Consider the following 13,081-nt stretch of genomic DNA (forward strand, 5'->3'; position numbering starts at 1 on the left):
ATCGGCAAGGAAAAGCTGCATTGTACTTTTGCATTTTTCTCCCAAACGAAAGACACTAGAATGAAAATTTTAAAGCCTCCTGTTAGTGCTTCATCTACACGTTATAGCCCTGAATTTTCCAATGCCTAGCTCTTTGCAAAAGAGAGATATTGGCAAGGAAAAGCTGTATTGTACCTTTGCATTTTTCTCCCAAACGAAAGACACTAGAATGAAAATTTTAAAGCCTACTGTTAGTGCTTCATCTACACGTTATAGCCCTGAATTTTCCAATGCCTAGCTCTTTGCAAAAGAGAGATATCGGCAAGGAAAAGCTGTATTGTACCTTTGCATTTTTCTCCCAAACGAAAGACACTAGAATGAAAATTTTAAAGCCTCCTGTTAGTGCTTCATCTACACGTTATAGCCCTGAATTTTCCAATGCCTATCTCTTTGCAAAAGAGAGATATCGGCAAGGAAAAGCTGTATTGTACCTTTGCTTTTTTCTCCCAAACGAAAGACACTAGAATGAAAATTTTAAAGCCTCCTATTAGTGCTTCATCTACACGTTATAGCCCTGAATTTTCCAATGCCTATCTCTTTGCAAAAGAGAGATATCGGCAAGGAAAAGCTGCATTGTACTTTTGCATTTTTCTCCCAAACGAAAGACACTAGAATGAAAATTTTAAAGCCTCCTGTTAGTGCTTCATCTACACGTTATAGCCCTGAATTTTCCAATGCCTAGCTCTTTGCAAAAGAGAGATATTGGCAAGGAAAAGCTGTATTGTACCTTTGCATTTTTCTCCCAAACGAAAGACACTAGAATGAAAATTTAAAAGCCTCCTGTTAGTGCTTCATCTACACGGTATAGCCCTGAATTTTCCAATGCCTAGCTCTTTGCAAAAGAGAGATATCGGCAAGGAAAAGCTGTATTGTACCTTTGCATTTTTCTCCCAAACGAAAGACACTAGAATGCAAACTACATGTAGTGCTGCAGGGCCCACACCCTTTTACTTGCCTTACAGAGCAGCTCTGGAGCTGTTACAGTGCCCAGCTGCTGCAAGAAATCAGCTTGAATGCTTCAGGGGATGGGGCATGGCCAACATGAGCCCCACACCAAAGGAGGGGGGAGGTGTTTAATGCGAACTAGGGGTCATCCAAGCACTGCAAAAGGCCGCCATGCCCTGCATGCCCCTTTTCTCTTTTCATATGCAGATGAGGGTTCCAGTCAACTTTGGCCCACTGCTTGGATAACATCACCGTATGCAAATCCGTCTGCTGCAGACCTTCCCCCAGGAGTGCTTGTACTAGTTGTTGCATATGGTTTGATATTTGATGGTGCTTCAGTATTAGGCAGCCTTCCGCCCTCCCATGTTCATCTGAAAAGATGTGGTCTCCCTGCAGTTGTTGTCCCCAGATGAGAGTTCACTTGTGCTGCCTCAGTTGAATCTCCTTTACTTGACAGAGATGTGCCTGAGCAGCTGCCCTCACCAGCCCTATCCCAAATCATACTTATTTTGCATAGGAGATACCATGGTCATGAAGATTGTTCTCCCAGGGTGAGGTTCATTCATTGCATTCTGGGTATGCTGACCCCTGTGATTTTCCCAAATGTGGGAAACTCGACTGCATTATTTGTGGTAGTGGGGGACTGTGTTTGTGCTTTCCTCTGGTCAGCTCTGGTAAAAGTCAGATTTCTTTGTCTCAGATCTTCCTCTAGCCTTGTTCTTCTTTCGAGAGTTCCCTGGTGCTGCCTCAGTTGGATCTCCTTCACTTCACAGGGGGGAACCCGAGCAGCGACCCTCCCCAGCTCTAGCCCAACTCCTACTTACCTGCCAGGTGAGATACTATGATCATGAAGGTGCTTCTCCCAGGGCAAGGCTCAACCATTGCACTCTGGGTGTGCTGCTCCTGCGATTTCCCCAAATGTGGGAAACTTGACTGCATAATTTGTGTTTCCCCTCGTCGGCTCTCGTATAATTCAGATCTCTTTGTCTCAGGTCTCTCTCCAGCCTAGTTTGCTGTCTGTTTCCACTTCTCTTTTCTTCAGCCGCTCCCTTCTATACCCTTGTGCACTATCCTGACTTCTCCTCCCGTCTGCTTACTTTGTGCATTCCAATGCACAATGCAAACTACAGGTAGTGCTGCAGGGCCCACACCCTTTTACTTGCCTTACAGAGCAGCTCTGGAGCTGTTACAGTGCCCAGCTGCTGCAAGAAATCAGGTTGAATGCTTCAGGGGCTGGGGCATAGCCAACATGAGCCCCACACCAAAGGAGGGTGGAGGTGTTTAATGCAAACTAGGGGTCAGCCAAGCGCCGCAAAAGGCCACCATGCCCTGCACGCCCCTTTTCTCTTTTCATATGCAGACGAGGGTTGAAGCCAACTTTGACCCACTGCTTGGATGACATCACCATATGCAAATCCATCTGCGGCAGGCCTTCCCCCAGGAATGCTTGCACTAGTTGTTGCATTTGGTTTGTTGTTTGGGGGTGCTTCAGTATTAGGCAGCCTTCTGCCCTCCCATGTTCATCTTCAGGGGATGGGGCATGGCCAACATGAGCCCCACACCAAAGGAGGGTGGAGGTGTTTAATGCGAACTAGGGGTCATCCAAGCACCGCAAAAGGCCGCCATGCCCTGCACGCCCCTTTTCTCTTTTCATATGCAGATGAGGGTTGAAGCCAACTTTGACCCACTGCTTGGATGACATCACCGTATGCAAATCCGTCTTCTGCAGAACTTCACTTGACAGGGGGGTGCCCGAGCAGCGACCCTCCCCATCTCTAGCCCAACTCCTACTTACCTGCCAGGTGAGATACTATGATCAGGAAGGTGCTTCTCCCAGGGCAAGGCTCACCCATTGCACTCTGGGTGTGCTGCTCCTACGATTTCCCCAAATGTGGGACACTTGACTGCATAATTTGTGTTTCCTCTAGTCGGCTACTCGTATAATTCAGATCTCTTTGTCTCAGGTCTCTCTCCAGCCTAGTTTGCTGTCTGTTTCCACTTCTCTTTTCTTGAGCCGCTGCCTTCTATGCCCTTGTGCACTCTCCTGACTTCTCCTGTCTGCTTACTTTGTGCCTTCCAACGCACAATGCAAACTACAGGTAGTGCTGCAGGGCCCACACCCTTTTACTTGCCTTTCAGAGCAGCTCTGGAGCTGTTACAGTGCCCAGCTGCTGCAAGAAATCAGCTTGAATGCTTCAGGGGCTGGGGCATAGCCAACATGAGCCCCACACCGATGGAGGGTGGAGGTGTTTAATGCGAACTAAGGGTCATCCAAGCGCCGCAAAAGGCCGCCATGCCCTGCATACCCCTTTTCTCTTTTCATATGCAGATGAGGGTTCCAGCCAACTTTGGCCCACTGCTTGGATGACATCACCGTATGCAAATCCGTCTTCTGCAGACCTTCCCCCAGGAATGCTTGTACTAGTTGTTGCATTTGGTTTGTTGTTTGGGGTGCTTCAGTATTAGGCAGCCTTCAGCTCTCCCATGTTCATCTGAAAATATGTGTTCTCCCTGCAGTTGTTGTCCCCAGATGAGAGTTCCCTTGTGCTGCCTCAGTTGAATCTCCTTTACTTGAAAGAGATGTGCCTGAGCAGCGGCCCTCCCCAGCCCTATCCCAAATCATACTTATTTTGCATAGGAGATACCATGGTCATGAAGATTGTTCTCCCAGGGTGAGGTTCATTCATTGCATTCTGGGTATGCTGACCCCTGTGATTTCCCCAAATGTGGGAAACTCGACTGCATTATTTGTGGTAGTGGGGGACTGTGTTTGTGCTTTCCTCTGGTCAGCTCTGGTAAAAGTCAGATTTCTTTGTCTCAGATCTTCCTCTAGCCTTGTTCTTTTTTTGAGAGTTTCCTTGTGCTGCCTCAGTTGGATCTCCTTCACTTGACAGGGGGGTGCCCGAGCAGCGACCCTCCCCAGCTCAAGCCCAACTCCTACTTACCTGCCAAGTGAGATACTATGATCAGGAAGGTGCTTCTACCAGGGCAAGGCTCACCCATTGCACTCTGGGTGTGCTGCTCCTACGATTTCCCCAAATGTGGGACACTTGACTGCATAATTTGTGTTTCCTCTGGTCGGCTACTCTTATAATTCAGATCTCTTTGTCTCAGGTCTCTCTCCAGCCTAGTTTGCTGTCTGTTTCCACTTCTCTTTTCTTGAGCCCCTGCCTTCTATGCCCTTGTGCACTCTCCTGACTTCTCCTGTCTGCTTACTTTGTGCCTTCCAACGCACAATGCAAACTACAGGTAGTGCTGCAGGGCCAACACCCTTTTACTTGCCTTACAGAGCAGCTCTGGAGCTGTTACAGTGCCCAGCTGCTGCAAGAAATCAGCTTGAATGCTTCAGGGGCTGGGGCATAGCCAACATGAGCAGCAAGATGCAGCACTGGACTATTAGTAATGTACTGTTGTATGCTGAGCACCACAATGCAGCACAAGACAATGAGCAGTGATACTGAGCACTGATGAGGATACTACTGAGAACTGACACTGAGCAGGAGAGACACACTACTAGTATTACTGAGCAGCAATAAGTAACCACTGATACTGGGCACTGATATTGAGATTTCCACTGAGAGAACATAGCCACGTCCTCTCCGCTCTCTCTTCAATGCACGAGTAAAAATGGCGGCAACGCGCAGCTCTTTATATGGAATCCGAATCTCGCGAGAATCCGACAGCGGGATGATGACATTTTCCCTTGTTCAGGTTTTCCGAGTCAGGCGGGAACAACCGAGCCTGCCACGGACCAGTGTAAACCACGTGGAGTTCGTCGGGAATTCGGTTCTCGGAGAACCGAACCCGCTCCTCTATATATACTATATTACTATGTTACTGTAGTATACAGAACACCACAATGCAATGAGCAGTGATAGTGAGCACTGATGAGGATACTAGAACTGACACTGAGCAGCAAGATGCAGCACTGGACTATTAGTAATGTACTGTAGTATGCTGAGCACCACAATGCAGCACAAGACAATGAGCAGTGATACTGAGCACTGATGAGGATACTACTGAGAACTGACACTGAGCAGGAGAGACACACTACTAGTATTACTGAGCAGCAATAAGTAACCACTGATACTGAGCACTGATATTGAGATTTCCACTGAGAGAACATAGCCACGTCCTCTCCGCTCTCTCTTCAATGCACGAGTAAAAATGGCAGCAACGCGCAGCTCTTTATATGGAATCCGAATCTCGCAAGAATCCGACAGCGGGATGATGACATTTTCCCTTGTTCAGGTTTTCCGAGTCAGGCGGGAACAACCGAGCCTGCCTCGGACCAGTGTAAACCACGTGGAGTTCGTGGGGAATTCGGTTCTCGGAGAACCGAACCCGCTCCTCTCTACCTTATACCCATCAATTTTTTTATTTTCAATCTAAGCCCCTGCAGTTTTCTGTAAGCATCTGCTTCGCTATGATGATCAACAAGTCACAAGGGCAAACACTCAGGGCTTGAGGCGTAGATCTTAGGACCAGCTGCTACAAGCATGGCAGAGGTGTCACTATCACTGGTGACACCCAGAAAGGTGGCGAGGGAGATTGTAATGCAGTGCGCGCAGATAAACAGCGCAATGGTAAAAAGGAGGCATGGTTTCATAGGTAGGGGCGTGGCCTGGTGGCCTGAATCTACATTTTGTTGCTCCGGGTGTCCCGGGGGTTGGGGGCTGCACCCGGGGACTAGTGTGTGAGCTGTGCTGGCTCCTGCACAGTGACAGGGCATGGCCACCCAGCATGACGCCTCCCTTCTTGACCATGCTGTAATTGCAGTCGCACTGCAGTTCAGCGTGATCATAAAAAATGGTGTAGGCTCCTGCTGGTGCAGGCTGTAGAGAAAAGCTGCTGTGACCACGCCCCCTGTGTCTCCTCCGTTGCAGACCCCATTTTGAAGCCTTGCCCCCGGACTAAGCGAAAAGTATGCCCTTGCGCACTATCCTGACTTCTCCTCCCGTCTGCTTAATTTGTGCCTTCCAACGCACAATGCGAACAACAGGTGGTGCTGCAGGGCCCACACCCTTTTACTTGCCTTACAGAACAGCTCTGGAGCTGTTACAGTGCCCAGCTGCTGCAAGAAATCATCTTGAATGCTTCAGGGGATGGGGCATGGCCAACATGAGCCCCACACCAAAGGAGGGTGGGGGTGTTTAATGCGAACTAGGGGTCATCCAAGCACTGCAAAAGGCCGCCATGCCCTGCACGCCCCTTTTCTCTTTTCATATGCAGATGAGGGTTGAAGCCAACTTTGACCCACTGCTTGGATGACATCACCATATGCAAATCCGTCTTCTGCAGAACTTCCCCCAGGAATGCTTGCACTAGTTGTTGCATTTGGTTTGTTGTTTGGGGGTGCTTCAGTATTAGGCAGCCTTCTGCCCTCCCATGTTCATCTGAAAATATGTGTTCTCCCTGCAGTTGTTGTCCCCAGATGAGAGTTCCCTTGTGCTGCCTCAGTTGAATCTCCTTTACTTGACAGAGATGTGCATGAGCAGCGGCCCTCCCCAGCCCTATTCCAAATCATACTTATTTTGCATAGGAGATACCATGGTCATGAAGATTGTTCTCCCAGGGTGAGGTTCATTCATTGCATTTTGGGTATGCTGACCCCTGTGATTTCCCCAAATGTGGGAAACTTGACTGCATTATTTGTGGTAGTGGGGGACTGTGTTTGTGCTTTCCTCTGGTCAGCTCTGGTAAAAGTCAGATTTCTTTGTCTCAGATTTTCCTCTAGCCTTGTTCTTCTTTCGAGAGTTCCATTGTGCTGCCTCAGTTGGATCTCCTTCACTTGACAGGGGGGTACCCGAGCAGCGACCCTCCCCAGCTCTAGCCCAACTCCTACTTACCTGCCAGGTGAGATACTATGATCATGAAGGTGCTTCTCCCAGGGCAAGGCTCACCCATTGCACTCTGGGTGTGCTGCCCCTGCGATTTCCCCAAATGTGGGAAACTTGACTGCATAATTTGTGTTTCCCCTGGTCGGCTCTCGTATAATTCAGATCTATTTGTCTCAGGTCTCTCTCCAGCCTAGTTTGCTGTCTGTTTCCACTTCTCTTTTCTTCAGCCGCTCCCTTCTATACCCTTGTGCACTATCCTGACTTCTCCTCCCGTCTGCTTACTTTGTGCCTTCCAATGCACAATGCAAACTACAGGTAGTGCTGCAGGGCCCACACCCTTTTACTTGCCTTACAGAGCAGCTCTGGAGCTGTTACAGTGCCCAGCTGCTGCAAGAAATCAGCTTGAATGCTTCAGGGGATGGGGCATGGCCAACATGAGCCCCACACCAAAGGAGGGGGGAGGTGTTTAATGCGAACTAGGGGTCATCCAAGCACTGCAAAAGGCCGCCATGCCCTGCATGCCCCTTTTCTCTTTTCATATGCAGATGAGGGTTCCAGTCAACTTTGGCCCACTGCTTGGATAACATCACCGTATGCAAATCCGTCTGCTGCAGACCTTCCCCCAGGAGTGCTTGTACTAGTTGTTGCATATGGTTTGATATTTGATGGTGCTTCAGTATTAGGCAGCCTTCCGCCCTCCCATGTTCATCTGAAAAGATGTGGTCTCCCTGCAGTTGTTGTCCCCAGATGAGAGTTCACTTGTGCTGCCTCAGTTGAATCTCCTTTACTTGACAGAGATGTGCCTGAGCAGCTGCCCTCACCAGCCCTATCCCAAATCATACTTATTTTGCATAGGAGATACCATGGTCATGAAGATTGTTCTCCCAGGGTGAGGTTCATTCATTGCATTCTGGGTATGCTGACCCCTGTGATTTTCCCAAATGTGGGAAACTCGACTGCATTATTTGTGGTAGTGGGGGACTGTGTTTGTGCTTTCCTCTGGTCAGCTCTGGTAAAAGTCAGATTTCTTTGTCTCAGATCTTCCTCTAGCCTTGTTCTTCTTTCGAGAGTTCCCTGGTGCTGCCTCAGTTGGATCTCCTTCACTTCACAGGGGGGAACCCGAGCAGCGACCCTCCCCAGCTCTAGCCCAACTCCTACTTACCTGCCAGGTGAGATACTATGATCATGAAGGTGCTTCTCCCAGGGCAAGGCTCAACCATTGCACTCTGGGTGTGCTGCTCCTGCGATTTCCCCAAATGTGGGAAACTTGACTGCATAATTTGTGTTTCCCCTCGTCGGCTCTCGTATAATTCAGATCTCTTTGTCTCAGGTCTCTCTCCAGCCTAGTTTGCTGTCTGTTTCCACTTCTCTTTTCTTCAGCCGCTCCCTTCTATACCCTTGTGCACTATCCTGACTTCTCCTCCCGTCTGCTTACTTTGTGCCTTCCAATGCACAATGCAAACTACAGGTAGTGCTGCAGGGCCCACACCCTTTTACTTGCCTTACAGAGCAGCTCTGGAGCTGTTACAGTGCCCAGCTGCTGCAAGAAATCAGCTTGAATGCTTCAGGGGCTGGGGCATAGCCAACATGAGCCCCACACCAAAGGAGGGTGGAGGTGTTTAATGCAAACTAGGGGTCAGCCAAGCGCCGCAAAAGGCCACCATGCCCTGCACGCCCCTTTTCTCTTTTCATATGCAGACGAGGGTTGAAGCCAACTTTGACCCACTGCTTGGATGACATCACCATATGCAAATCCATCTGCGGCAGGCCTTCCCCCAGGAATGCTTGCACTAGTTGTTGCATTTGGTTTGTTGTTTGGGGGTGCTTCAGTATTAGGCAGCCTTCTGCCCTCCCATGTTCATCTGAAAATATATGTTCTCCCTGCAGTTGTTGTCCCAAGATGAGAGTTCCCTTGTGCTGCCTCAGTTGAATCTCCTTTACTTGACAGAGATGTGCATGAGCAGCGGCCCTCCCCAGCCCTATTCCAAATCATACTTATTTTGCATAGGAGATACCATGGTCATGAAGATTTTTCTCCCAGGGTGAGGTTCATTCATTGCATTTTGGGTATGCTGACCCCTGTGATTTCCCCAAATGTGGGAAACTTGACTGCATTATTTGTGGTAGTGGGAGACTGTGTTTGTGCTTTCCTCTGGTCAGCTCTGGTAAAAGTCAGATTTCTTTGTCTCAGATTTTCCTTTAGCCTTGTTCTTTTTTCGAGAGTTCCCTTGTGCTGCCTCAGTTGGATCTCCTTCACTTTACAGGGGGGTACCCGAGCAGCGACCCTCCCCAGCTCTAGCCCAACTCCTACTTACCTGCCAGGTGAGATACTATGATCATGAAGGTGCTTCTCCCAGGGCAAGGCTCACCCATTGTACTCTGGGTGTGCTGCTCCTGTGATTTCCCCAAATGTGGGAAACTTGACTGCATAATTTGTGTTTCCCCTGGTCGGCTCTCGTATAATTCAGATCTCTTTGTCTCAGGTCTCTCTCCAGCCTAGTTTGCTGTCTGTTTCCACTTCTCTTTTCTTCAGCCGCTCCCTTCTATACCCTTGTGCACTATCCTGACTTCTCCTCCCGTCTGCTTACTTTGTGCCTTCCAATGCACAATGCAAACTACAGGTAGTGCTGCAGGGCCCACACCCTTTTACTTGCCTTACAGAGCAGCTCTGGAGCTGTTACAGTGCCCAGCTGCTGCAAGAAATCAGCTTGAATGCTTCAGGGGATGGGGCATGGCCAACATGAGCCCCACACCAAAGGAGGGTGGAGGTGTTTAATGCGAACTAGGGGTCATCCAAGCACCGCAAAAGGCCGCCATGCCCTGCACGCCCCTTTTCTCTTTTCATATGCAGATGAGGGTTGAAGCCAACTTTGACCCACTGCTTGGATGACATCACCGTATGCAAATCCGTCTTCTGCAGAACTTCCCCCAGGAATGCTTGCACTAGTTGTTGCATTTGGTTTGTTGTTTGGGGGTGCTTCAGTATTAGGCAGCCTTCTGCCCTCCCATGTTCATCTGAAAATATGTGTTCTCCCTGCAGTTGTTGTCCCCAGATGAGAGTTCCCTTGTGCTGCCTCAGTTGAATCTCCTTTACTTGACAGAGATGTGCCTGAGCAGCGGCCCTCCCCAGCTCTATCCCAAATCATACTTATTTTGCATAGGAGATACCATGGTCATGAAGATTATTCTCCCAGGGTGAGGTTCATTCATTGCATTATGGGTATGCTGACCCCTGTGATTTCCCCAAATGTGGGAAACTCGACTGCTTTATTTGTGGTAGTGGGGGACTGTGTTTGTGTTTTCCTCTGGTCAGCTCTGGTAAAAGTCAGATTTCTTTGTTCAGATCTTCCTCTAGCCTTGTTCTTCTTTCGAGAGTTCCCTTGTGCTGCCTCAGTTGGATCTCCTTCACTTGACAGGGGGGTGCCCAAGCAGAGACCCTCCCCAGCTCTAGCCCAACTCCTACTTACCTGCCAGGTGAGATACTATGATCATGAAGGTGCTTCTCCCAGGGCAAGGCTCACCCATTGCACTCTGGGTGTGCTGCCCCTGCGATTTCCCCAAATGTGGGAAACTTGACTGCATAATTTGTGTTTCCCCTGGTCGGCTCTCGTGTAATTCAGATCTCTTTGTCTCAGGTCTCTCTCCAACCTAGTTTGCTGTCTGTTTCCACTTCTCTTTTCTTCAGCCGCTCCCTTCTATACCCTTGTGCACTATCCTGACTTCTCCTCCCGTCTGCTTACTTTGTGCCTTCCAATGCACAATGCAAACTACAGGTAGTGCTGCAGGGCCCACACCCTTTTACTTGCCTTACAGAGCAGCTCTGGAGATGTTACAGTGCCCAGCTGCTGCAAGAAATCAGCTTGAATGCTTCAGGGGATGGGGCATGGCCAACATGAGCCCCACACCAAAGGAGGGTGGAGGTGTTTAATGCGAACTAGGGGTCATCCAAGCACCGCAAAAGGCCGCCATGCCCTGCACGCTCCTTTTCTCTTTTCATATGCAGATGAGGGTTGAAGCCAACTTTGACCCACTGCTTGGATGACATCACCGTATGCAAATCCGTCTTCTGCAGAACTTCCCCCAGGAATGCTTGCACTAGTTGTTGCATTTGGTTTGTTGTTTGGGGGTGCTTCAGTATTAGGCAGCCTTCTGCCCTCCCATGTTCATCTGAAAATATGTGTTCTCCCTGCAGTTGTTGTCCCAAGATGAGAGTTCCCTTGTGCTGCCTCAGTTGAATCTCCTTTACTTGACAGAGATGTGCATGAGCAGCGGCCCTCCCCAGCCCTATTCCAAATCATACTTATTTTGCATAGGAGATACCATGGTCATGAAGATTGTTCTCCCAGGGTGAGGTTCATTCATTGCATTTTGGGTATGCTGACCCCTGTGATTTCCCCAAATGTGGGAAACTTGACTGCATTATTTGTGGTAGTGGGGGACTGTGTTTGTGCTTTCCTCTGGTCAGCTCTGGTAAAAGTCAGATTTCTTTGTCTCAGATTTTCCTCTAGCCTTGTTCTTCTTTCGAGAGTTCCCTTGTGCTGCCTCAGTTGGATCTCCTTCAGTTTACAGGGGGGTACCCGAGCAGCGATCCTCCCCAGCTCTAGCCCAACTCCTACTTACCTGCCAGGTGAGATACTATGATCATGAAGGTGCTTCTCCCAGGGCAAGGCTCACCCATTGCACTCTAGGTGTGCTGCTCCTGCGATTTCCCCAAATGTGGGAAACTTGACTGCATAATTTGTGTTTCCCCTGGTCGGCTCTCGTATAATTCAGATCTCTTTGTCTCAGGTCTCTCTCCAGCCTAGTTTGCTGTCTGTTTCCACTTCTCTTTTCTTGAGCCGCTCCCTTCTATGCCCTTGCGCACTATCCTGACTTCTCCTCCTGTCTGCTTACTTTGTGCCTTCCAACGCACAATGCGAACTACAGGTAGTGCTGCAGGGCCCACACCCTTTTACTTGCCTTACAGAGCAGCTCTGGAGCTGTTACAGTGCCCAGCTGCTGCAAGAAATCAGCTTGAATGCTTCAGGGGCTGGGGCATAGCCAACATGAGCCCCACACCAAAGGAGGGTGGAGGTGTTTAATGCAAACTAGGGGTCAGCCAAGTGCCGCAAAAGGCCACCATGCCCTGCACGCCCCTTTTCTCTTTTCATATGCAGACGAGGGTTGAAGCCAACTTTGACCCACTGCTTGGATGACATCACCATATGCAAATCCATCTGCGGCAGGCCTTCCCCCAGGAATGCTTGCACTAGTTGTTGCATTTGGTTTGTTGTTTGGGGGTGCTTCAGTATTAGGCAGCTTTCTGCCCTCCCATGTTCATCTGAAAATATATGTTCTCCCTGCAGTTGTTGTCCCCAGATGAGAGTTCCCTTGTGCTGCCTCAGTTGAATCTCCTTTACTTGACAGAGATGTGCATGAGCAGCGGCCCTCCCCAGCCCTATTCCAAATCATACTTATTTTGCATAGGAGATACCATGGTCATGAAGATTTTTCTCCCAGGGTGAGGTTCATTCATTGCATTTTGGGTATGCTGACCCCTGTGATTTCCCCAAATGTGGGAAACTCAACTGCATTATTTGTGGTAGTGGGGGACTGTGTTTGTGCTTTCCTCTGGTCAGCTCTAGTAAAAGTCAGATTTCTTTGTCTCACATTTTCCTCTAGCCTTGTTCTTCTTTCGAGAGTTCCCTTGTGCTGCCTTTGTTGGATCTCCTTCACTTTACAGGGGGGTACCCGAGCAGCGACCCTCCCCAGCTCTAGCCCAACTCCTACTTACCTGCCAGGTGAGATACTATGATCATTAAGGTGCTTCTCCCAGGGCAAGGCTCACCCATTGTACTCTGGGTGTGCTGCTCCTGCGATTTCCCCAAATGTGGGAAACTTGACTGCATAATTTGTGTTTCCCCTCGTCGGCTCTCGTATAATTCAGATCTCTTTGTCTCAGGTCTCTCTCCAGCCTAGTTTGCTGTCTGTTTCCACTTCTCTTTTCTTCAGCCGCTCCCTTCTATACCCTTGTGCACTATCCTGACTTCTCCTCCCGTCTGCTTACTTTGTGCCTTCCAATGCACAATGCAAACTACAGGTAGTGCTGCAGGGCCCACACCCTTTTACTTGCCTTACAGAGCAGCTCTGGAGCTGTTACAGTGCCCAGCTGCTGCAAGAAATCAGCTTGAATGCTTCAGGGGCTGGGGCATAGCCAACATCAGCCCCACACCGAAGGAGGGTGGAGGTGTTTAATGCAAACTAGGGGTCAGTCAAGC

At 49.3% G+C, this 13,081-nt stretch overlaps 14 non-coding genes and 3 pseudogenes across 14 annotated transcripts; all 17 read left to right on the forward strand.

Annotated features, from left to right (window-relative positions):
* The first annotated feature begins 1,484 nt into the window (after positions 1 to 1,484).
* On the forward strand, positions 1,485 to 1,648 carry LOC135043146 (U1 spliceosomal RNA). Its single transcript, XR_010236149.1, has one exon. It is a non-coding gene; the product is annotated as a U1 spliceosomal RNA (small nuclear RNA).
* A 152-nt stretch (positions 1,649 to 1,800) lies between these two features.
* LOC135043096 (U1 spliceosomal RNA) lies at positions 1,801 to 1,936 on the forward strand (annotated as a pseudogene).
* An 835-nt stretch (positions 1,937 to 2,771) lies between these two features.
* LOC135043090 (U1 spliceosomal RNA) lies at positions 2,772 to 2,935 on the forward strand. The gene has a single exon (XR_010236113.1). It is a non-coding gene; the product is annotated as a U1 spliceosomal RNA (small nuclear RNA).
* Positions 2,936 to 3,605: 670 nt separating this feature from the next.
* Positions 3,606 to 3,769, forward strand: LOC135043097 (U1 spliceosomal RNA). The gene has a single exon (XR_010236115.1). It is a non-coding gene; the product is annotated as a U1 spliceosomal RNA (small nuclear RNA).
* Positions 3,770 to 3,921: 152 nt separating this feature from the next.
* LOC135043123 (U1 spliceosomal RNA) lies at positions 3,922 to 4,085 on the forward strand. The gene has a single exon (XR_010236127.1). It is a non-coding gene; the product is annotated as a U1 spliceosomal RNA (small nuclear RNA).
* Positions 4,086 to 6,509: 2,424 nt separating this feature from the next.
* LOC135043158 (U1 spliceosomal RNA) lies at positions 6,510 to 6,673 on the forward strand. The gene has a single exon (XR_010236161.1). It is a non-coding gene; the product is annotated as a U1 spliceosomal RNA (small nuclear RNA).
* Positions 6,674 to 6,825: 152 nt separating this feature from the next.
* On the forward strand, positions 6,826 to 6,988 carry LOC135043061 (U1 spliceosomal RNA). Its single transcript, XR_010236086.1, has one exon. It is a non-coding gene; the product is annotated as a U1 spliceosomal RNA (small nuclear RNA).
* A 674-nt stretch (positions 6,989 to 7,662) lies between these two features.
* Positions 7,663 to 7,826, forward strand: LOC135043147 (U1 spliceosomal RNA). The gene has a single exon (XR_010236150.1). It is a non-coding gene; the product is annotated as a U1 spliceosomal RNA (small nuclear RNA).
* A 152-nt stretch (positions 7,827 to 7,978) lies between these two features.
* LOC135043098 (U1 spliceosomal RNA) lies at positions 7,979 to 8,114 on the forward strand (annotated as a pseudogene).
* Positions 8,115 to 8,815: 701 nt separating this feature from the next.
* Positions 8,816 to 8,979, forward strand: LOC135043182 (U1 spliceosomal RNA). The gene has a single exon (XR_010236184.1). It is a non-coding gene; the product is annotated as a U1 spliceosomal RNA (small nuclear RNA).
* Positions 8,980 to 9,131: 152 nt separating this feature from the next.
* On the forward strand, positions 9,132 to 9,294 carry LOC135043087 (U1 spliceosomal RNA). The gene has a single exon (XR_010236110.1). It is a non-coding gene; the product is annotated as a U1 spliceosomal RNA (small nuclear RNA).
* Positions 9,295 to 9,968: 674 nt separating this feature from the next.
* Positions 9,969 to 10,132, forward strand: LOC135043179 (U1 spliceosomal RNA). The gene has a single exon (XR_010236181.1). It is a non-coding gene; the product is annotated as a U1 spliceosomal RNA (small nuclear RNA).
* A 151-nt stretch (positions 10,133 to 10,283) lies between these two features.
* LOC135043051 (U1 spliceosomal RNA) lies at positions 10,284 to 10,446 on the forward strand. Its single transcript, XR_010236077.1, has one exon. It is a non-coding gene; the product is annotated as a U1 spliceosomal RNA (small nuclear RNA).
* Positions 10,447 to 11,120: 674 nt separating this feature from the next.
* Positions 11,121 to 11,284, forward strand: LOC135043159 (U1 spliceosomal RNA). Its single transcript, XR_010236162.1, has one exon. It is a non-coding gene; the product is annotated as a U1 spliceosomal RNA (small nuclear RNA).
* A 152-nt stretch (positions 11,285 to 11,436) lies between these two features.
* Positions 11,437 to 11,599, forward strand: LOC135043105 (U1 spliceosomal RNA). The gene has a single exon (XR_010236118.1). It is a non-coding gene; the product is annotated as a U1 spliceosomal RNA (small nuclear RNA).
* A 674-nt stretch (positions 11,600 to 12,273) lies between these two features.
* LOC135043149 (U1 spliceosomal RNA) lies at positions 12,274 to 12,437 on the forward strand. The gene has a single exon (XR_010236152.1). It is a non-coding gene; the product is annotated as a U1 spliceosomal RNA (small nuclear RNA).
* Positions 12,438 to 12,589: 152 nt separating this feature from the next.
* On the forward strand, positions 12,590 to 12,725 carry LOC135043102 (U1 spliceosomal RNA; annotated as a pseudogene).
* Positions 12,726 to 13,081: the final 356 nt, after the last annotated feature.

Source organism: Pseudophryne corroboree, unplaced genomic scaffold, assembly GCF_028390025.1.
Source record: "Pseudophryne corroboree isolate aPseCor3 unplaced genomic scaffold, aPseCor3.hap2 scaffold_851, whole genome shotgun sequence".
NCBI lineage: Eukaryota > Metazoa > Chordata > Amphibia > Anura > Myobatrachidae > Pseudophryne > Pseudophryne corroboree.